The 22,801-nt window shown below is 39.3% G+C and overlaps 1 pseudogene; it reads right to left on the bottom strand.

Moving 5' to 3' along the window:
• Positions 1-5,356: 5,356 nt before the first annotated feature.
• LOC118854738 overlaps positions 5,357-22,801 on the bottom strand; it is a 36,129-nt pseudogene continuing 18,684 nt past the window's right edge.

The following is a 22,801-nucleotide window of genomic DNA, read 5'->3' as shown; positions in this document are numbered from 1 at the left end:
TACTGCTTCTATTTACTTCTTCTGTTGCCTTTGCCAAGTAGCCTAACCAATTAGGGCCTCAGTTTCCCTATCTTCAAGTGATCAGTTAGGATTAAAAGCAAAACTTCTAAGGCTTCTTTTAGCTTCAGATCAATTATTCTATGATCTCATAATGGTGTGATTTATTGTTAGTAAATAGGTAAAATGGTTAAATTGGGGTCTTTCATTATTTCTGAGTAAGTTATCAAAGTGAAAAAAAAACAGCTTTATCACCTCTGGAAAAAGAGGTATTTTTTAATCCTACAAAAGCAGTTTAATAACAGCATGGAGTCAGCATGGTACGGTGGACTCAATGTCAGATCCAGTCATCAGACTTGGATTTTCATTCTGACTGATACTGGTTGTGTGTTGCTGGGCAAGTCATGTAACAGTTCTAGGCCCAAGTTCCTCATCTGTAAAATGAGGGGCTTGAATCAGACGACCCCTGAGGCTCTTTTCACTTCTAAACCTATAGCCTTCGGATCATATAAGAAAAATTCCTCTTTCCTCCCAAGACAACCTTTCCATTATTTAGCCCATTACAATGTGAGTTCCTTGAAGATAGGGACTATTTTTTTTTCATTTTTGACTTTTTATCCCTGGTCCCCAGAAGGAGAACCTTACATGTAGCATGCACTTAATTAAATCATTGAACTGAATACCTTCATTACTTCGGTCTGTACTGAGTTGGTGAAATATATAATACTTCAAAAGAAAAGCAGTACTTTAGGTACTGGAAATTGGCAAAAAAAAAAAAATTAGACTGTTTAGAAGAAAGTGTGATTTAATGAATAGATAAGTGATGTGTAATTAGCATATCAAAGCAGTAGAGTCAACCTTGCTGGTCTCTACTTACTCTGTAATTGCATGGTTTGTTTGTAAGTGATACTTCTCTAGTGCTAGAAAACAGTTTGCTGTCCTAAGGAAGTAAATATTTCTTTTTCACTCTTGTTTGTACTATTCATTTGCTTAGTAAACCCTTTTCTTAAGGATGTTGGGTAGGGTAAATTTCAGTTTCCAAATAATAGAAAATTCAGAATTCCTGAAGTTTGAATTAATGAAGTTTAGTCATTCTCTCTCTCCAGGTTTTAAGCATTCACACACTATTAAGTCTTTCCTTTGAATCAAACCTCTGTTGCAAGGTCCCAAGCTGAAGAAAGCTAAAAAAAGAAAGAAAAATAAACGACTTCACTGACAGGTGTTCTTAGCCTTGTCTGTGGAGGACCTCGTTGGCAGACTGATAAAACCTATGGATATCTTTTCAGAATACTGTTTTTAAATGCAAAAGTAAAAACAAAACCCCGCAACATTACAAAGGAAACCAATTATATTTAAACACAGTTATAAAAGAAAAATACAAACTCCAGGTTAAGAACCACTGACTGTTCCAAGAGGATTAAAAAAAAAAACTGTCCTGATAAAAGGATGGGAGGAGAGGGTCAGGGATGGATAGACTTCTACTTTGCATTTGAAGATGAAGGGAAATCATGAAATAATTTCCAGGGGGGGTTTCAGCAAAGGTGAGCCTCCATTTGCTCTGCTCATAGGTCCCCTTTTGGGGCTAATTCATAGAGAAATTATTCTTCACTTTCTTATCAAAATGAAAAGAAGGGTCAAAACATTATACCACAATTGGTCTACAGCAAATAAATTTATAAAGGTGAAACATGAAAGTTAAGTGGAACCGGGCACACAAAATCAAATTAGCTTAAGGGTTTAACTGTGCACCCCTGGAAAGAAAGGTTATTCATTGTTGCAAATACAAAGCAGTCTCTGACTACTCTAATTAATGAATAGAATTCTTGTCTCTTTTACAATAGACCTTTAAACTTTTTCAACTCAGCAGGCTAGAAATGACTTCACTAGTGGGGGTCCAGGGCTTATGATCCTGAAATGGCAGCTGTTGTTTTCCTCAATCTAGAAGAGTCTGAGAGACACATTTGGCTCCACTACTGACACCCACCGCTACACATGCACACACACACACACACACACACACACACACACACACACACATTGGCTTGATCTAAGCTAAAAAGTTCAAGAGAGAAGTAGGGTTTCTTAAAAAAAAGGAATGAATAAATTATAACATTAGGCACTTACCTTTTTCCCTTTTGTCTTTCTATCCCTTGTGCCTAACAGAGTGCTTGGCATACACTTAGGTGTTTGATGAATGATCATGTTAGAAACATACTTAGTCTAGGAATAAATAATACTCGTTGGAAAGCCAGGAAGGTTTTAATTTTACATTTATTCGTTCTGAATAAATGGGTACACCCCCTGAACAGATTACAGGAGAGTACAAGGACTCAAACAAATGCCAGGTCTTTTATTGGCTCCCAATTCAAATCTCCCTCCCGGCTCTTCATTGGCCAGATGCAACCCCCTGAACCGTCCACGTCATGCCCCCTTCAAACAGCTTGTTAAGCATGCATACAAGCCTCTAACCTTTCACCCGATCCGAAGTCTGGTTTTGCTAGATCACACCTCTGATCAGAACCAGTCACCTGACTTACATTCTGCTAAAACTGGGAAGAATACTTTTAATTCTGTGGAAATAAAACTCCTCCCATTGTTTCCCACATTCATGTAATTGAATCATTCATTCATTCATTTATTTTTATCTCAGAAAATCCTATTTTACTGAGTCGAAGAATAATTTTGAAGAATTATTTGCGATTGACACATTAACTGCAGTCAGGATACAAGTTCACCATTTGCTATGGGAAAAAAAAAAAGGTCTTGCTAGCTTAGAAAATAGTGAAACAGGGGAAAAATATCTTGATCTGACTGGTTAAATCCCTGAAAGTTTGTATGTGAAGCATACAATAGTGAAGAAAGGGAAGTTTAGCTCATTAAAGTGGTGTTCGAATATATTTTAGAAAATGTTGGACACATATACATAATTAATGTGTGAATTACAAATAATCATCTACTCAAAGGCAAAGACCAAGGACTGGATTATTACTGACAACTAAGGGGCCGATGAAAATAACATTCTGATGAACTGCTCCCCATTTCCGCCAATGGAATGGAACCAGTTGCAGAATGAACTTCAATTGCAACAATCTCTTACCCCCAAACTAGCTCACACCTAGTCCTTTCACTAAAGCTATCTAAATTCCATTGAGGACAAATAGGGAATCTTTAGGGAAGGTTTTTTTCTCCCTTCCCCCCCAAAAAAAAATAAATACATTCTAGGACAATGATTCTAACAAGTCTTATACCTTCTCCCTACCAAAGAGTAATTTCTACTCTGACAGAAATTAAGGCAATTAAAAAATATCTATATTTATAAGACTATGAACCTGTAAGATTAGTGTTAATAGTCTGAGGATGTGAAGAAATTACTGGATCACACAGAATATGTGATCAATGTGATAGTAAGGAGTATTGGGTGACAGCAAGATTATTATCATCAAAACATGTTTGGGCCCCCAGCCTCTATCCAGCAATGTGCTACTACAACATTTCGGGATGAATAAAAGGGGCCCTTGAAGTTCATTATATGATAATCCAGCCTCCAACCAAATGACATTCAGAGGAGTACATTCACAGGGATCTTTTGGTCAATGAGTTTGTCTGAATATTTGAAGAAATGGGAGTTAGAGTGGGGCAGTAGATTTGTAGTAAGAGGAGTTGAAGTCATTTATTGGCTCTAGCTCAAATATGGGCTCTACATTTACTGCCTAGATAACCTTTGGCTGGTCACTTAGTCTCTGTGAGCTTCCATTCCCTCATCTGTGACAGGAAGGGAGGAGGGTTGGATTAGATGACCTTTGAGGTCCCTCCCAGCTCTAAAGTGAAAATCTTGTGAAATGGGGATGGTCAAACTCTTGATGAAATAAATGAACCAGAGGGTGTCATTGTCAGTTGCCCATTTACTGTGAAGCTTGCAGAGAATTACAAATACACAGAAAAGAGTGACCTGACCAGCAACCTCTTATTAAGAAGAATATTATTTCAAAACTTCAAAGTTCTTATGATTTTGATGGTACAGATGCAGGTCACGATTCCCTCTCTAGGATCAAATTGATGGTTTCATAGAATTGTTATGGAAAAACTCGCCCCTCCCAAAGCCAATTTGGGAATGACCTTCTCCTAAGATTGGTTGCCCCCTCTCCCCAAATTGATAGATCCATAACAGAGTCCATAGATGTTAAGGTTTCTCAAATGTGTCTTTTACTGAAGTCTATGAAGAAAAATGTCACCTGTGGAAGTGCATCTCTGTTAAGTTATAATGTCAGTTAATAGGAATATATGATTCAACATGAAATTTCACATTTTTGCTTTATATACAAACTTTCACAGACTTAACAAGTGAGGCTGAGCTATATTTGGATTTCAGAAGAGTGAGGGGACAACCAAGCAGCACGCTTTTAAAAAGAATTCTCTTTCCTAATCCACCCCCCAAAGGATCCTCATTGAAAACCTGTCCTAGGCCATGTCTAAATTATGGCTGAGGGGGTAGTCACTAGCTCCAGCTACCCAATCTTGCAAGCAATATTAGTCTCTGGATGCCAGCCTCCAGACTTGAAGTCTCTCCACTCAGTCACTTTCAAATTTTACAGAGTTGACATGGGTGGATATGGTACTACCCTGGGGGTTGCTCTTCTTTTTCTTGATCCTCACACGTCAAAAGAATGTGCCATTGGTGAACTTCAGGATCTTCTTGACTTTCTCTCCTCAGTGTCCAGCTGAACATTGCTTGGCATCAAAGGAATTTTCATCCACCAGACTCTGCCTCAACTTCTGACTTCACTCTCCAGAAAGGAGGAGATGTTTTTCTTCTTCTTTTTTTGTTTTGATAAACATAATTGGGGCCTGAAATTTTTGTTTCTACACCTTTGGGGGAATGTCTTCTTGGCCAGGAGTAGCACCCTTTTTCCCCTTTTTTCCCAGAGCCTGGCTTGCCTGCTGTCTCCTACTCCTCTTTCTCATCCCTGGGGGCACTTCTTCTTCTCCTTATGCCCTCCTTTGGAGGGCAAAACTCACTGGCGACCAGGATAGAGTTCTTTTAAGGTTTCAGTTTTTCCTCTTCTTCACTGGAGCTGGACAGACTGGAGAAGAAGACAGCCATTCTTGGCCTTGATGGTTCATTCAGTTCATTGCTGGAGTTCTTTGAGTCTGCAATGCTCTCCTGGGTGGCTACTTTGGCTAGGAAGATAAGATTCTCCCCTCCATCCTTTCATGTTTGGGGACACCTGGAGCCCTTGTCTCTGGCTTCTTATCTCCCTCTTATAGTCTTATCTTCCTCATATATTCCAATTAACTGCTTTCCTCTTCACTAGAGTTGCTATCAGCTTTCCTAGGCAAAGGCTTTTAACTGGTAGCTACCTTAGCTGAGTACTTCTTGGTGCCAGGGGCTGGCTTGGCCATGCTTCACATGCTTCTCAGACCTATCAGAGTCTAAGGTATCTGAAGAGTCCCCAGCAGCCTTTGCAGTCACATCTGGCTTGGGAGTGGCCTTAACAGCTACAGCAGGTTTGGGGACTGCCTTTTGGTTTTTATGTCCAAGTATATGGTCAATTTTTGTGTATGTGCCATGTACCACTGAGAAAAAGCTATATTCCTTTCTATCCCCACTCAGTTTTCTCCAGAGGTCTACCATATCTAACTTCTAAAATTCTATTCACCTCCTTCACTTCTTTTTTGTTTATTTTGTGGTTAGATTTATCTAGTTCAGAGAGGAGGAGGTTGAAGACTCCTACTAATAGAGTTTTGCTGTCTATTTCTTCCTTTAACTCCCTTAACTTCTCCTCCAAGAATGCTATACCACTTGATGCATATATATTTAGTAATGATATTACTCCATTGTCTATGGTACCTTTTAGCAGGATAGCTTCCTTCCAAATCTCTTTTAATTAGATCTATTTTTGCTTTTGCTCTGTATGATATCAGGATTGCTACCCCTGCTTGTTTTTTTTATTTCAGCTGAAGCATAATATATTCTCCTCCAGCCTTTTACCTTTACCTTGTATGTATCCCCCTGTTTCAAATGTGTTTCTTGTAAATAACATATTGTAATATTATGATTTTTAACCTATTCTGCCATCCACTTCCATTTTATGGGGGAGTTTATTCCATTCACATTCGCCATTATGCTTACTATCCATGCCTTTCCCTCCATCGTATTTCCTTCCCCTCCCCCGGTTTATGATTTTATTTCTCTTCTCCTCCTTTCCCTCCTCAAAAGAGTTTTGCTTTTGACCACTGCCTCCCTCACTCTCCCCTTCCTTCTATCAGCCTTCTCCCTTTTCTTTCCCTTTTTCCTTACTACTTCTTCCCTCCCTTCTCCTTTCCCACCCCCTCCCTTTTCTTTCCCCTTTCCCCTCCTACTGCCTATAGGGCAAGTTAGATTTCTACACCTATCTGAGTATGTTATTCCCTCCTTGAGCCAAATCTGATGAGAGTAAAAAGTTCTAACAATGCTCATCCCCCTCCCTTCTTTCCCTCTTCTGTAATATGTTTTTGTGCCTCTTCATGTGATGCCCTGGTGCAGTATTTTCTAGGTTTTTCAAGGTCTACAAGGGAGAGTGAGAGTGACTTACTGCTTACTCCACCATCTGGCTCCCAAAAGTAGGAGGCTGCCTTTTGGGAAGGCTTCTTCTCTTCCTTTTCCTCCTCTGAGCTGGAACCTGAGATGCTATCTGGACTGGATGCTTTCCTGTTTGTCCTTGTTTGTCCTAGTTTTGACAGTGGTGGCTTTGGCTGATTTAGCCTCAGGCATGGTAGCTTTGTCCTCTCCTGCTTTAGCAGGGACTGCCTCCTAATCACTGCTGTCCTCACCGCTATCAGAAGAATCACTGCTTTCTTCCTTCTTCTTGGGAGGCTAGTCACCTTCCAACTTTCCTTGGCTGGGCTCAGGGGATGTGGGGGACAGAGCAGTATGGACTCTGCTTGGCCTTGACAGTATTTTTTCCTCTACTTCTGTTTTTCTTCTTCTTCAGTGCAGAAATCTTTACTGCTGGTACTCTCCTAGGTAGCTTTCCCAGGGGTTTTGGACAGAACTGGATTCTTCAGTACAGCCCTTTTGGGTGGATCTGCATCCTCCTCTATGAGTCACTGCTGCTACTGCTGCTACTGCTTTCACCAGCTTTGCCATTGGCTAATTTGGAGGCTACCTCAGTAGTTTTACCTGCCTTAGCTAGGGTATTAACTGGAATCTTAGCTGTGGCCTAAGCAGGGGTTTTAACTGGAATATTAACTTTAGTCTTTCATTTCTGTTTTTTGGTAGCTTCATCCTCTGAGGTGCAGTCAGAGTCAGGGTCAGAATGAGTCAGAATCAGAGATGGAGCTTTTAGCTTTCTTAGGCTAGTCTGCTTCGGGGAAGGGTTGGCTTCCTTGGTTGGGGACTTGGGTCCCTTCTGGGCAGGCTTCTTCTGGCTATCATTGTATTCTTCAACTCTGGAATCCTCACTGCTACTAATTGCTCACTGCTCTCCATTGCTTTGTCAGGAATGGTTGATTTCTCAGACTGAGGGGATGAACCAGATGACTTGGTGGCTTTTCTTGTCTAGAAGTCATTTGGTCTCTCCTTTATGACTGCCATCGGAAGAAGCATTTGACTTCTTAGTCTTCTTTGCCACTGTTAGGCTGCAACTTCTGCTTTTGAGTCTTGGAAGACCTACTGAGCCAGAAACGATAGAAATGAAACAGGAAAATTACATTGGAGCCCTTTTGGGGGCATCCTATAGCCTCATCAAACTTGCTAGCCATTTTCAGAAACTGCTTGTGGCACAAGACACTGAGCACAAAGGGGAACAAGTCACTGGGCACTACATGTATGTAACACTTCGATCTGCCACCTTCTAGGTCTGAATGCATCATTGGTGTGACTTAGGGCTAAAACTACTTTTTAAATCAATTATTCCCTAGAAGGAAGTTACTTAGAAAGCTAAATAAATTCAAAACCATTCCCTACAAGTTACAGAGAAGAGTGGAGGCTTCTTGAATACCAAGATTATTTTAAAAAAATTTTTTTTCGAGCACTACACTCAGTGACTTGCATATTGATAATGCTTAGTACTAACTTTTGTTTAGGTCTCAGACACCATCTATTGTAGGGCCCTCATTTTACAGATAAGGAAACTGAAAAACAAGGTGAAATTCCTTTCAGTAAATCATAAAGGTACTAAGTGTAGAAAGTAGGATTTGAATCCAGGTCCTCTGACTCTTAGCACAATACCAGGTTTTTCTTAGCCTTTAAATCCTTCTTTAAGGCCAGCTTTCTCTAAAGAAGGCATGTATAAGATGATTTTTCCAAGCATATAATACAATCATATCTGTCTGGGTCTCTCCTATCCCATAAAGGCTTTTGTCTCTAAAAGATGAGAAGGCTGCTCCCAAGACTTGATGGGCCCAGGGCAATAAATCTTAAGCTACATCTCTACTGATGCAGCTTCCTAATGTCCTATGGTCATACCATCTGGTGATCTAAGGGCATGAAAAGACCCACCCAATGGAGTCCAGGCCCTTCAGATTTGTGGAATAACCCAAGGCCACTACAATGTTGACCAGATCCTGTTCCCTTGTGGATAAAGGACTAGTCTACCTGAGTTAATGGTCTTTTATGGATAAGTAAACTTCCTTACGATAACTACTGAATCACTTGTTGTTGTTCAGTCATGTCTGACTCTTTGTAACCCCATTTGAGGTCTTCTTGGCAAAGATACTGGAGTGATTTTCCCTTCTCCAAATAATTTTACAGATAAGGAAACTGAGGTACAGGGTTAAGCAACTTGCTCAGGGTCACACAGCTAGTAAGGGTCTAAGGCTGATTTTGAACTCAGGTTTTCCTGACTCCAGGCCCAGGGCTCTAACAACTATGCCACCTAGTTATCCCATTGAATAACTTAGGAGTGCATCATTTGGCTCCTACACCTAACCTAAACTAACAGGGGACCAGCTTCAGACAGACCTACTCATTATGAAGCCAGTATTTTCACTGTTTCAAGAATTTCTTGTTCATGATCACATACATTATATGATTTAGTTGACAAACTGAATGGCCTTTTCTCAGTTCTCATGCTCCTCGAACTCTTCACAGCTTTTGACACTGTTGATCAAGTACTCCACCTTGATACTCTTTTCTCTCTAGGTTTTCTGGACACCACTCTCTCCAGTTTCTCCTCCTATCTGACCACTCCTCAGTCTCCTTCATTGGATCTTCACCCAGACCATTCCCTATAACCACAGATGTTCCTTGGGGTTCTGTCCAGGGCCCTTTTCTCTTCTCTCTCTACATTACTTCACTTGGTGATCTCATCAGCTTCCATGGATTCAATTACCACCTCTATACTAATGATTCTCAAACCTAACTTTCTTGCCCAAACTCTCTGCTGAACTCCAATCTTGCACCCCCAACCGCTTTACACATATCTCTAACTGAATGTCCAGTAAACATTTTAAACTCAACATGTCCAAAACTGAGCTCATCTTTATCCATAAACCCTTCTTCCCCACCCTTCTCTATTACTTTACAGAGCAACACCATGGTCCCACTCAGGCTCATAACCTGGAGTCATCCTGGACTACACTCTCTCTAAACATCCCTTGTACATGCCAAGCTTTCGCCAAGAACTGTCCATTTCAGCTTTGCAACATTCAATTCAAATCAATAAATGTTTATTGAGCACCTACCCAAACCTTTATTAAGCACTACAATGCCAGACATTGTGCTGAGCATTGGGTACGCAAAAAGAGGTAAAAATCAGTCTTGCCCTCAAGGAGCAAGGGAGACAACATGTAAACAAATATATAAAAAGTAAGCTATATAAAGGATAAATAGAAAATAGTTTTCAAAAAAGGTAAAACACTACTGGAATTAAGAGGGGTCAGAGAAGACTTCCTGCAGAAGGAGAATCTTAGTTGGAACTTAAATGAAGTCGATCAGAGCAGAGGATGTAGAGAGCTCCAGGCATAGGGGACAGCCAGAAAAAAAGCTGGCAGCCAAGAGATGGATTTTCTTGTTTGTGGATCGACAAGCGGCCAGCATCACTGGATCAAAGAATATCTGTCAGGGACTAATGTGTAAAAAGGCTCGAAAAGTAGAAGGATGCTAGGTTATGAAGCATTGTGAATGTCAGAGCATTTGATATTTGCTCCTGCAGGCAATAAGGAGCCACCCACTCAAGTTTACTGAGTGGGTGGGGTGATATGATCAGACCTGTCATTAAGGAAAATTTCTCCAACACATCTCCTTGTCACTGAAACTGCCATTAGTACAGTTTCTTATCATCATATGCCTGGACTACTGTTAGTGGATGTACCTGCTTCAAATCTCCCCTTTCCAATCCATCCTCCACTTAAGGCCCAAGTGCAGTCCTGCCACTCCCCTACTCAGTAGACTGCAGTGGCTCCCTATTCCCTCCAGAAACAAACATAAAATGCTCTATTTAGCATTGAAAGTCCATCATAACCTAGACCTCTTAAACCTTATTTCCTGCCATGTACTCTTCAATCCTGTGACTGTGGCCTCTTTTCTGTACAATGAACAAGATAGTTCCAACTCTTGTCTCCAGCCACGCTCTCTGGCTGTTCCCCATACCTGAAGCACTCTCTCTCTGCTATTCTGCCTACTGACCTCCCTGGCTTCCTTTACATCCCAACTAAAACCCCATCTTTTACTAGAAGCCTTTTTCCAACATCTCTTTATGCTTGTGACTTTTGTCCATTAATTTCCTGTTTATCTGATATATAGCTTCTTTGTTTATATTTGGTTGTTGCCTTCCCCATCAGATTGTGGGCTCCTAGAGGGCAAAGACTGTCTCTTGCATCTTTTTGTATCTCCAGTACTTAGTACAGCACCTGGCACATATGTATTTTGTCACTCCATATTACTAAATGATGTGAGTATAAATAGGTGCAGGCAGTGAGAGACTCAGTGTTCTAAATTCCTCTATAGCTCTTTCTGTGCTAAGGGGAGGGATGCACGCCTGTACTGTTGAAATGATTAGCGTTTGGCTAAGAAACAGAGTCGTGGATCAGTGGAATAGGTTAGGGACACAAGATGCAATAGTCAACGACTATAGCAATCTACTCTTTGATAAACCCATAGAATCCAGCTTCTGGGCTAAGAATTCACTATTGCACAAAAACTGCTGGGAAAATTGGAAAATGGTAGGGCAGAAACTGGGCATAGACTAATATTTTACACCATATAACAAAATAAAGTCAAAATGGGTTCATGACTTAGGAATAAAGGCTGATACTATGAGCAATTGAGGAGAGCAAGGAATAGTTTACTTATCAGATTTATGGGAAAGGAAAGAATTCACGATACAACAAGAGATAGAGAGCATTGCAAAATGCAAAATTGATAATTTTGATTATTTTAAATTGAAAAGTTTTTGTATAAAAAAAGCCAATGCAATAAGGATTAGGAAGGAAGCAGAAAACTGGGAGAAAATCTTTACATCCAGTGTCTTTGATAAAGGCCTCATCTCTAAACTATACATGGAACTTAGCCAAATTTATAGGAATACAAGTCATTCCCCAATTGAGAAATGGTCAAAGGATATGAACAGGCAGTTTTCAGAGGAAGAAATTAAAAGATATCTGTAGGCATATGAAAAAATGCTCTAAATCACTACTGATTAGAGAAATGCAAATCAAAACAACTCTTAGGTTCCACATCTCTCCTGTCAGATTGGCTAAGATGACAAAACAGGAAAATGATAAGTGCTAGAAAGGGTGTGGGAAAATTGGAACACTGTTACATTGTTGGTGGAGTTGTGAACTGATCCGGCCATTCTGGAGAGCAATTTGGAACTATGCCCAAAGGGCTATAAAAATGTGCATACCCAGCCATACCACTCCTAGGGCTGTATCCCAAAGAGATCACACAAGTGGGAAAGGGACCCATTTGCACAAAAATATTTAGAGCAGCTCTTTTTGTGGTAGCAAAGAATTGGAAATCAAGGGGATGCCCATCAATTGGGGAATGGCTAAACAAGTTGGGGTATATGAATGTAATGTAATACTATTGTGCTATAAGAAATAGGGAACATACAGACTTCATAATAACCTGGAAAGACCTACATGATATGATGCTGAGTGAGTGGAACAGAACCAGGAGAACATTGTACATAACCACAGATACATTGATTCTGTGATGACTAACCTTGATAGACTTGGCTCTTCTCAACAATACAAGGTTTAAAGACAACTCCAAAAGGCTCTTGATGGAAAGAGCTATCTACATCCAGAGAAAGAGCTAGGGAGTCTGGATGCAGATTGAGGTAAACTATTTGCTCTTTTTTTTCTCTTTTTTTTTTGGTCTTATTTCTTCTTTCTCCTGATTCATTCCATTGGTCATAATTCTTCTTTACAACTTGACTATTGTGTAAATAAGTTTAATGCGAAGGTGTATACAGAAGATATATCAGATTCCATGCCATCTTGGGGGAAGAGGAGAAGGGAAAAAGGGGAAGAAAATCTGAAACCCAAAAACATGTGGAACTGAGTGTTGTTAACTAAAAATAAAAAATCTTAATTTAAAAAAGAATAAAAATAAAGACCTACTGGAAATCATTAAGCAAAAAAAAAAATGATTAGCATTTGTCAGGCCACTCACTGAAGGTTTTTAATGCCATATCTGATGGTTGTGTTTATATTTTAATTCTTATACTCTACTTTAACTTCTCTCCTCCCACTTTGTTCCTTCTAATCTGCTGTATGTTGTAATATAGGAAATTGATTACTATAGGAAACCAAATCTGATGACTGCCATTCAAGAGAAATATTAGACCAATTCTTCACCCTAAAGGGCAGAACTAGTATTACTGGGGAGAAAATTGCAGAGGCCAATCTAAGGCTGATTAATGGAATGTACAAAAAATTAGAGCTATTCCAAATTAAAAGAAGTTGGCTAAAGATATGGTGGGTTCCCTCTCACTGGTGATCTTCAAGGAGAGACTGGATGGTTTTGTAAAAGGAATTTTTCAAGTTTAGCTTAGACTAGATCTTTTCTCTAGGGTCTGTGAAGTGTGAACTATCTCTAAAAAAATGTTAAGATGTTTACATTTTTAATATAGTATATATCAGCTGATAGTACCCATAACAATTAAAAAAAACTCTCAATGCAAAACTCAATGATTTTTAAGAGTGTAAAGAAGTCTTAGGAACAAAAGGATTGAAAACTTCTACACTAGATAGACTTTGAAGTCCCTTACAAATTGAGAGTCTGTGATTCTATGATTCCCATCAAACCTGTAATGAGTAAGGTTTGAAAGTAGAGGAAGTGGCAGGGTTGATGGTGGTAGTGGAGGCAAGATTCAGTTCTCTTGGAGATAAAGTTCTTTTCCAGCAAGCCCATAAAAGCACCTGGGCAATGTGGAAAGATAATACTAGAAGAGGAGAGTATGAAGATATTTTTTCATTTTAGGCAAGCTGTAGCCAATATGGAAGGTTGTTGTCCTCGTTTTCAAAAAGGACCAATGACAACATGGAGTGATGTCTTAACTTATACATGAACTGGATTTGAGTGAGACAGAGTTGCACAAAGTTATCAGTCTTAGTTTCTCTTCTAGAGTTCTCAAAGTCCAGTGGCAAGACAAATGTAAGAATGACAGGTGATGGCCTGTGATTCAGAGGATAACCTTGGCATCCTTGATGTCTGACTGAGCTCAAAGCATTTGACAGAGCCTGCTTCGGCCACCTTCGTAGGAATTGGGACGAATTGTTCTCATCCACCTATTCCCCGGGGAAGTCTTCACGTGCTTGGAATAGATATTCTTCCTTTATCACAAATGGGTTTAGACCTGTCAATTACCCTCAAACTGGTTTAGTCCATTTGCTCCAGACAATTTAGCCAAGTGTGGCTGCTGCACATGCTATGGCTTCTTGAACCACAGGTGAGAGTTGGGGGAGAGGTGGACACCAAAGGTGAATGACTGGCCCTGACCAAAGGTGAATAAGTAACCCTGGAAAGGGCTCAGCAAACCCTCACACTAGAAGTGTTAGTCCTCCTTGAACATCCCATATACCTCAATATGGAGCATTAGGTTCTTTCAAACAGACAAATCGGTTTCTAGATATACGAAGCAGGATATGATAATCTTAGGTTAAATAAATTACTTATTTTTAGGTTAAATTATCTTAGGTTAAATCTTAGGTTATCTTAATCTTAGGTTAAATAAATTACTCTAAGGCCTGTTCCTTCTTCACTTTTATTCAGTAATTTTTGGTTCCTAAAGTTGAAAAGAAACCTCAGTTTCTTGGTCTGTTAATTCTGGGTGCAGAAAGATCCCTTTCTCCTACACAAGGATATTTATTTACAGCTCTATATTAATAAGGTGTGGTCTGAAAATTCTTTCTATGTGTAAAGTAGGACAAATTTTAAGATAGCTATTTCCTACTAGAATATAAGGTCATTGAGGTCAGGTTTAACATAATAACTTGAAAATGGTGGGAGCTAAATCAGTATTTTTTCAAGTGAATTCATTCTTCCATTTATTTCCAGATTTGTTCTATATACCGGATATATATTGAAGACTGGCTGTGATTTAAGTGAAATATGTAAAGAGTTCCTGAGATAATGATTTTTCTAGCTAAGGGTTTTCACACCTTTGTTTGCAGAAAGTTGGAAAAGGGATGGATACAGCCATCTATAACAGCTATTTTATTTTATTTTTTAAAGATTAAAGCTCCCCATTTTGCCCAGACTGGAAATGCAGGGGCCCAATTCCACTACTGATTGACACTGTAACATTAACCTATTTTATTTTTCAACATGGGCAGGTTTGCCCTTTGTTAGGAAGGCCCTTCAAAACCAAAGAACTCACCATATTAATAAATAACCTGCTACAAACTATTTGCACAGCCTCACTGCACCTCAGAACTCCCAAGCTCAAGAGATACACCAGGCTCAGCCTTCTAGGTAGCTTGAGAATACAAGCGTGTACCACCATGCCCAAGCATAACATCTATTTTAGTCTAGCTGACAAGGTGCTTTCTGGGATTTAGCATACATAGCAAGAATTGACATATTTAATGAACATTGTAGAGAAATAGCACATAGATGTCCAGCTGCATCAACTTGAGTAATTTTCCCATACCCCAGAATTCCAGAATTATGCATACAGAATAAATGAATCTCAGAGACCATCTAACCAGTCCCTGGATATGACTATTGTCTGTATCATAGCTGGAAAATGATCATTTAGCTTTTGTTTGAGGCCATCCAGTTAAGGAGAAGCTATTATCTGTAAAAAAAAAGTTCATTATACTTTTGGTAGCTCTAATCAGTGGTAAAGTTTTCCCTATGTTGCCCAGAAAGTATCACAGTGGGGGCCAGTTTGTCTTCTCTACCCCACCTTCCTCCCTTCTCTTTCTCTCCTTCCATCTTTCTCTCACCCTCCCTCCTTCTGTCTCTCTCCTTCCTTCCTTTCCTCCTCTTTTTTCTTTCTCTTTTCCTCCACCTGTTCTCTCCCATCCTTCCTCCATCTCTCTTTCTCTCTTCTCCCCCTTCTTTTCTCTTGATTTTTCTCTTGATTTTCTTTTGAGTGACCTGGAGCAAGTCATTTAATTTCCATGGCCTTTAGTTTCCTCATCTGAAAAATGAAAGATTTAGTCTAGATGGCCTCTAATGCCTCCTCCAGCTCTATTCTAGGAATATGATTTTTTTCCCACTGTCCTGGCCCCCCAACTATTCCCCTATTGATCTACCTTATCCTCTAGTCAAATTAGACTATTTATTGTCCCCTTACTGCATCCCATGCTTGCCCTTCTCTGTGCCTTTGCTCAATTTGTTTCCACCCCCTGGAGTACTCTCCTCCACTATCTTTGTGTCAAAATCCACTCTATCATGGCCTATATTAAATGCTGCCTCCTTACACATACTAAACTCTTAATAAATCATCAGTCAAATGTTGAGCTTATAGAATGTGAAGGTTGGAAGGCCAAATAAGGTACTGATATGATTTTTTAAAAGAAAAATTCTTTGGCATGTTTTTTTCTAACATTGTCTTGACTAGAAAAAGTGGTGAGTTTAAGACTGTGGCTAATTAAGAGCACAGACGTGTCAATAGCAAAATGGGAAATGCCCATTCTATAATTGTTTCTGTCTGAATAGGACCACTGACAAACGGTGTTAGTCTGGAGATGTCTCAGCAAGATTCCTCTCATAAACACTAAGTTTAGAAGGCAGGACAAACTAGCAGACCCACAAAAAGAAGTCTTTATAAGACATTTTGTTGAGGTGATGTAAACACACCTTTGCTAAATCACCACATTTCCTTTTTTCCCCTCTAGCAATCCATTTTAATATTGTCATCTGTGACTCAATCAGATTTTTTGCTTTTAAAATGAAAATATTCAATAAATCTGAACATTCAATGTTCAGTTTGATGACATACTCTTTAATTCCCCTTGGAAGATGAGAATACTGAGTGAATTTTTTGACATTGGCTCCTAGAATTAATTCCTCCATATTCTGTTCCCATATAAGTAAGGGGAAAGCTACAAAACAGAGATCTAATCTTTGCCATTTTAGGGAGGCCTCATAGCAGGGTGGGGAAATAGGATGGAAATCCAATGAAGCAGTCATATGACAGATGTAAAAACAGTAAGGTCTCAGCTTCAAAACCTTGCAGAACCAACTCAATTTTAGTTTCGTCTGTTAACTAGAAATGTTTATTTATGTAAAGAAAATAATTTACAATAAATTAAACAATAGTTCTATGGTTGTCATTAATAATGCATGTCAGGAAGTTGTAAAAATAATTTTATTTTAAAAGTAAGGTTACTGCCTTCGCTAGTTAAATAACCTTTTTCATTTGGGTGATAAATGCTTATTTCTTAAAAATTAATTCAACTCAAATCAACAAACATTTATTAAGCACACACTAAGTACCAGGCTCTGTTTTTTTAGCTTTAGGGATACAATGACAAAAAAAAAATCTCTTCTCTCACAGAACTTGTATTCTACCAACATCTCTTCTGACTTACATAGCACAGTGGAAACAGCAGTCATTTTAGACACAGAGGACCTGGGTTCAAATCCTACTTGAATCACTTATTACCTAGGTGACATTAGGCAAGGAAATTAGCCTGGAGAGGTCTCAATTTCCTCAGCTGGAAAATGAGAGGGATTAGATTATATGGCTTCTGAAGTCCATTAGAGTTCTAAACCTAAGATCTAGAATTCTGGGCTTCAATTTTCTCATATGAAGGTAATCCCAGTCTCAAAGCCTATTGGTATGGGATTCTCTCCTTATAGGTGGATATCAGTGTTGCCAGCCTGTGTAAAGGGTGGGATGAAGTTGGAGAGAGAGAGAAGAGGTCTTAAGCTCTTCCTTAGTCAGTCTTCCAATTTCTTCATGCCTCACAGTTGCTTCAGGCACTTCTGGCCTCTAGCTTGGTTGGAGAGGGAAGATAGAAGATGCCTACCCCACTTTAGTATGCTGAAGGAAAGTGTCTTAGTTTTGATGATTGCCACTTTATAATATAATTTTAGATCTGGTACATCAAAACTAAGACACTGGCTAAGAAAGAGAGTAGTGGATAAGTAGAATAGGTTAGGAACACAAGACACAGTAATAACTGAATATAGCCATCTACTGTTTGATAGACCCAAGACTTCAGTTTCTGGGATACGAACTCACTATTTGACAAAAAAAAAAAAAACTGCTGGGAAGACTGGAAAATAGTATAGCAGAAACTAGGCACAGGCCAACATCTCACACACTATACAACAATAAGGTCAAAGTGGGTATATTATTTGGACATAAAGGGTGATAACCATAAACAAATTAGGAGGGCAAAGAATAGTTTACCTGTCAGATCTATGGAAGGGAAAAATTTATGACCAAACAAGAAATAGAGAACACTAAGAAATGCAAAACTGATAATTTTGATTACATTAAATTAAAAGGTTTTTGTTCAAGCAAAAGTAATGCAACCAAGATTATAAGGAAAGCAGAAAGCTAAGAAACAAATCTTTATAGCAAGTGTCTCTGATAAAGGCCTCATTTCTCAAATATATGGAGAACTGAGTCAAATTTGTAAGAATACAAGTCATTCCCTAATTGATAAATGGTGAAAGGATATGAACAGTTTTCAGTTGAAGAAATTAAAGCTATCTATAGTCATATGAAGTCTAAATCACTTTTGATTAGAGAAATGCAAATTAAAACAACTCTGAGGTGCCACCTCACACCTATCAGATTGGCTAATATGACAGAAAAGAAAAATGATAAATCTTGGAGAAGATGTGGGAAAATTGGAACACTAATGCATTGTTGGTGAAGTTGAGAACTGATCCAACCATTCTGGAGAGCCATTTGGAACTATGCCCAAAGGACGACCAAAGTGTGCATACCTTTTGATCCAACAATACCACTACTAGGTCTGTATCCTAAAGGGATCATAAAAAAAGGGAAAAAGCCCTGCATATAGAAAAATATTGCAGCTCTTTTTTTGTGGTAGCAAAGAATTAGAATTTGAAGGAATGCCTATCGATTGGGGAATTGCTGAACAAGTTTTGATATATGAATGTAATGGAATACTATTGTGTTATAAGAAGGCAGATTTCAGAAAAACCTGGAAAGACTTACATGAATTGACTCAGAGTGAAGTGAGCAGAACCAAGAGAACACTGTACACAGTAACAGCAACATTGTGTGATGATCAACTATGACAGACTGAGCTCTTCTAAGCAATACAATGATCTAAGAAAATTCCAAAGGACTCCTTATGGAAAATGCTATACACATCCAATGAAAGAACTACAGAGTCTGAATGCAGATCAAAGAATACTATTTTAACTTTGTTTTTTATTTTTCTTTCTTGTAGTTTTTCCCTTTTGTTCTGATTCTTCTTTGACAGCATGACTAATACGAAAATACGTTTAACATGACTGTACATGTATAACCTGTATTAAATTGCTTGCTGTCTTGTGGAGGAAAGGGAGGGGGAAAAATTTGTAACTCAAAATCTTACAAAAGTGAATGTTGAAAATTATCTATACATGTAATTGGAAAAAAAACCTATTAAGTGCAAAAAAAAAGAAAGCATAAAGAGATAAAGGAAGACTTTTGGGGCATCAAATAGTCACCAGAATTTATGGGAGTATATGGACAAGAACTGCATGGAGTATGCAGACATGGATGGGTTTTTATATACATTGCTGGAAGGGGTACCCCCATTACTGAGACCATGGGTCCATTGAAATATTGAAGTCTTTAATTATAGTAAAGAGGAGGTCAATGATAAATTTGAAATTGAACCAATATAATACAATAAAGGCTTCTTAGTGTAGTGAAACCTCTTAGGGATATATAAATTTAATGTAGAATTTCAGTGAGAATTAGAGAAAACAAGAGTTTTGAGAGTACTTCTGTTAAAAGAAGTCTCTTACATGCAGCTAGAAACTATCTGCATATTAGTGATCTTCTACATTGATGTTTCTCGGAGGAAAGAAGGGAGAGAGAGAGAAGGAGGAGAGGAAGAGAAGGAAGAGAGGAAGATGAGGAGCAGGAGAAGGAGGAAAGAAAGAAGGGAGGGAGGGAGGAAGGCAGGAAGGAAGAAAGGAAGAAAGGAAGGAATGAAGGAAAACCAAGAACAAGAAATTAGATCTATCACAAAGATGGGGCATTATTTCAGCCATAACCCACGCTAGCAGTGTCCCCAAAATGCATCTACATATATTTTCTTCCCTTTCCTCATTTTTAGTCTCATTTTCACATAGCTAGTGGCTCAACCTGTGTCAGTGCCTCCACTACTCTTCCTTTTTAATTGCAAACAAGTCTACTATCCCTGACATCTGCAAGCCCAGCTATTTATTGTTAATCTTTTTCCTTCTCCTTCTCACTGAATAGTTTCCACCAGACTCCATGTCACATGGCATCAGTAGGTGATGGCTCTAAACTGACTTCCATAAAGAATACATTCTAGGAAAAAATGTATATACATATATTGGGGAGCTGGCCTTTCAGATATCTCCACCAGGATTACCATTTATGTTTATAAATTTTTCGAATACCATATGCATGCCTCTAGGAATGTCTGTTGAACAAAAAATAATTAGTTTGAAGGAGGTAAACTCGACTTTAAGAGTAATCCTAATTTTTATGCCATTTTCAAATTTACAAAGCAATTTATTCACAACAACCCTTTGACGTAGGTAAAGTATTGTCTTCATTTATGGATGAATAAATTGAGGCTCAGAGAGCTAAAAATGATCTGGCCAGAACCACATAGTGAATGATAGAGCCAGGATTTGAATTCGTCTATGTTGATTTCAGGTCCAGTGTTCTTTTCACCGTTCAACGTATCCTCTTTATATTTATTGGGGGGGAGATGTAGTAGGTAAGCTATGAGAGCCACCTGGGGGGCAGCGAGTGTTCTGGAAGTTGTTATCACTTTGTATCCAGTACAAGCACTAACGTTTTTGGAAGGACATTGATGAATTGGAGGGGATCCGAGTGTGACCAGCATGGTGAGATTACTGGAAACCTTGTCATACAAGAATCATTTGAAAGAACTTAGATATTTAGCCTGGAGAAGAGAAGTCTTCAAAGCAACTTGACAGATGTCTATGAAGTGCTGTCATGCGAAAGAGGGATTCATCTTGTTCTGACTGACCCTAGAAGGCAGAGCCAGGAGTAATGGCTAAAGATGGAAAAGAAGCAGCTTTCAGAGGTGATATGAGGACAATCATTCTAATAATTAGAGTCATCCAAAAGTGTAATGAGCTGCCTCAGGAGGCTGTGGTTTTCCTATAATTGGAGGTGTGCAAGTGGAGGCTAGGTGACTATTCATATACTGATTTATTCAATAAATACTTTTGAGCATATGATTTGCTTAAGTCACTATACTAACTGCCTGAGACTTAAAGATATTTAGGCTTAAGGCAAAGAAAAACTTTCTAAAAATTAGCATTGTCCATAAATACAATGGGCCTCTTAAGGAATAGGTAGGCTCTCCTATAGCAGGGGTCTTTGAGGAAAAGCTTTTTCACCCTTTTTCAACTGTGTTATAGTGATATGAGGTGATGCACACTGTGGAATTCTGGATTCTGAGACAGGGGAGGAGGAAGGGGAGGGGAAGGAGAGGGGGAAGAGGAGAGGCAGAGGGAGAGGAGGGAGGAGGAAGAGAGAGAAAGAAAGAGAGGGAGAGAGAGAGAGGGAAGGAGAGGGAGAGAGAGAGAGAGGCTTGTATTTTCACATTTATATCCTCTTGACCATTACTAGTTGGGGATATCGTAGAAAAGAATCCTATTCAGGCAGAGGGTGGGCTAGATAACCTCTGAGGTCACTTTAAGACTAGAGTCCACGATCTTTGCATTGCACTTGCAGCTGCCCTATACACCATCCCAAGTTCCCAGTGGAAAGGTCATCTGAGAGCAGAGCTATATCTAAGACTTTTTGTGCATCGTACAAATGACAGGGGTTGAGAAGGGGGTTAGGCATATCTGGGATGTGGCTTCCAGTTAGAGAGAGGATACCCTGGGGCATCACAAGGTTTTTAACCTGCTAAAGAAGAAAATGCCTCAGGACAAGGCCACCATTGTTACTTGTTCCCAAGTAACAGTGTGAGCCAGTCAGGGAAGGAAGTACATCCCTGGACAGTGCTGTCATCATTCTCTATATTTTCTGCAGTGGGGTAAAGCCCCAGTCACTCATCCCTTTTAATAGCCCTAATACCTTCATAATATATATTATTTGAAGGATTTCATTATTATTTAGGAGAAAGGGCAATGATTCAGTATGTATAATAACTATGCTCCCTCCCCAGTGTGTTTTCCCATAAAGAACTTTTTTGTTTGTTTATCTATTTGTTTTCTGAGATCCTAAAGTAACAATGTTTGGGCTAAAGACCTCTAAGAATTCTGGGCAGCTGGTCATCTTTTAGGGACCTCACCAAACCATAAATTGAAGTTGTGTTTCCCCAGACACATTCTTAAATGCTGCTTGTTACCTCTGCCAAAACTCAAAAAAAGCCATCCTCTTTCAGATGGGAATCACTCTCCATCAAACCACAACAAGGCTTTAAAAGCTTCCCTCCCCTCTGCCTGCCTAAAGCCAGAGCCACTTTCATGGTCCTCCTGTTGAAACCAAGCCCTTCTGCTGAACTGCCTACTAGGAAGACTTTCAATTTAGTGGTTAATGGGAAATCTGCTGTGGCACTCCAGGATTGCCCAGCTCAAAGCAAAAGAAAACCAAAATAGCTGAGGTTTCTGTTTTCTCTTTCACTGGTGCAACAGCAACCACAACTTAAACCTTTGAGAAAAAGCTCAAAAATTCTGAGGCACACACAAAATTTGTTCAAGTTCAGCTTGCCTCCCAGAACATTCCTCTACAGAAAATAATGACGAAATGACCGCTCATTCTTACACTATCACTCCCTGGAAGTCAATTATTGTCAACAGGAACAGTTTAGAAGCCCACAAAGTACATATGGTGAGTCCACTTACTAGTTATAGCCTTGGGAAGAATTTGAGCACTGTGTAGTCAGACAATGTTTACCCATTTGTGTTCTGTGGAGGAGGGGGCGACAACCTCTGGCATCTCCTACAATGGTGGGACATGAGATGGTTTTTACCTTGCTAGGCCAATTATTCCACACACCACCCCCCTCACCCCCAACACACACACACAATCTGAAGTCAGCTAGGAACTATGGATGAATGTTCTTTATGAGCTGTCTCCAGAGCCCAGCAGAGTGACACCAAATTCTATTCAAAGGGCAGAAGCCATACTGAGCAGAAAAGTGGAACTCAAAGAGGAGGGAGGAGGTTTAAGTTTACAAACCTAGTTAGCTCTCCTAGGCTGTTACATCT

The sequence above is a fragment of the Trichosurus vulpecula genome, chromosome 6 (genome assembly GCF_011100635.1).
Source record: "Trichosurus vulpecula isolate mTriVul1 chromosome 6, mTriVul1.pri, whole genome shotgun sequence".
Classification (NCBI taxonomy): domain Eukaryota; kingdom Metazoa; phylum Chordata; class Mammalia; order Diprotodontia; family Phalangeridae; genus Trichosurus; species Trichosurus vulpecula.
Note: the sequence above shows the minus strand (reverse complement) of the source record. Positions and strands in the feature narration are given on the sequence as shown.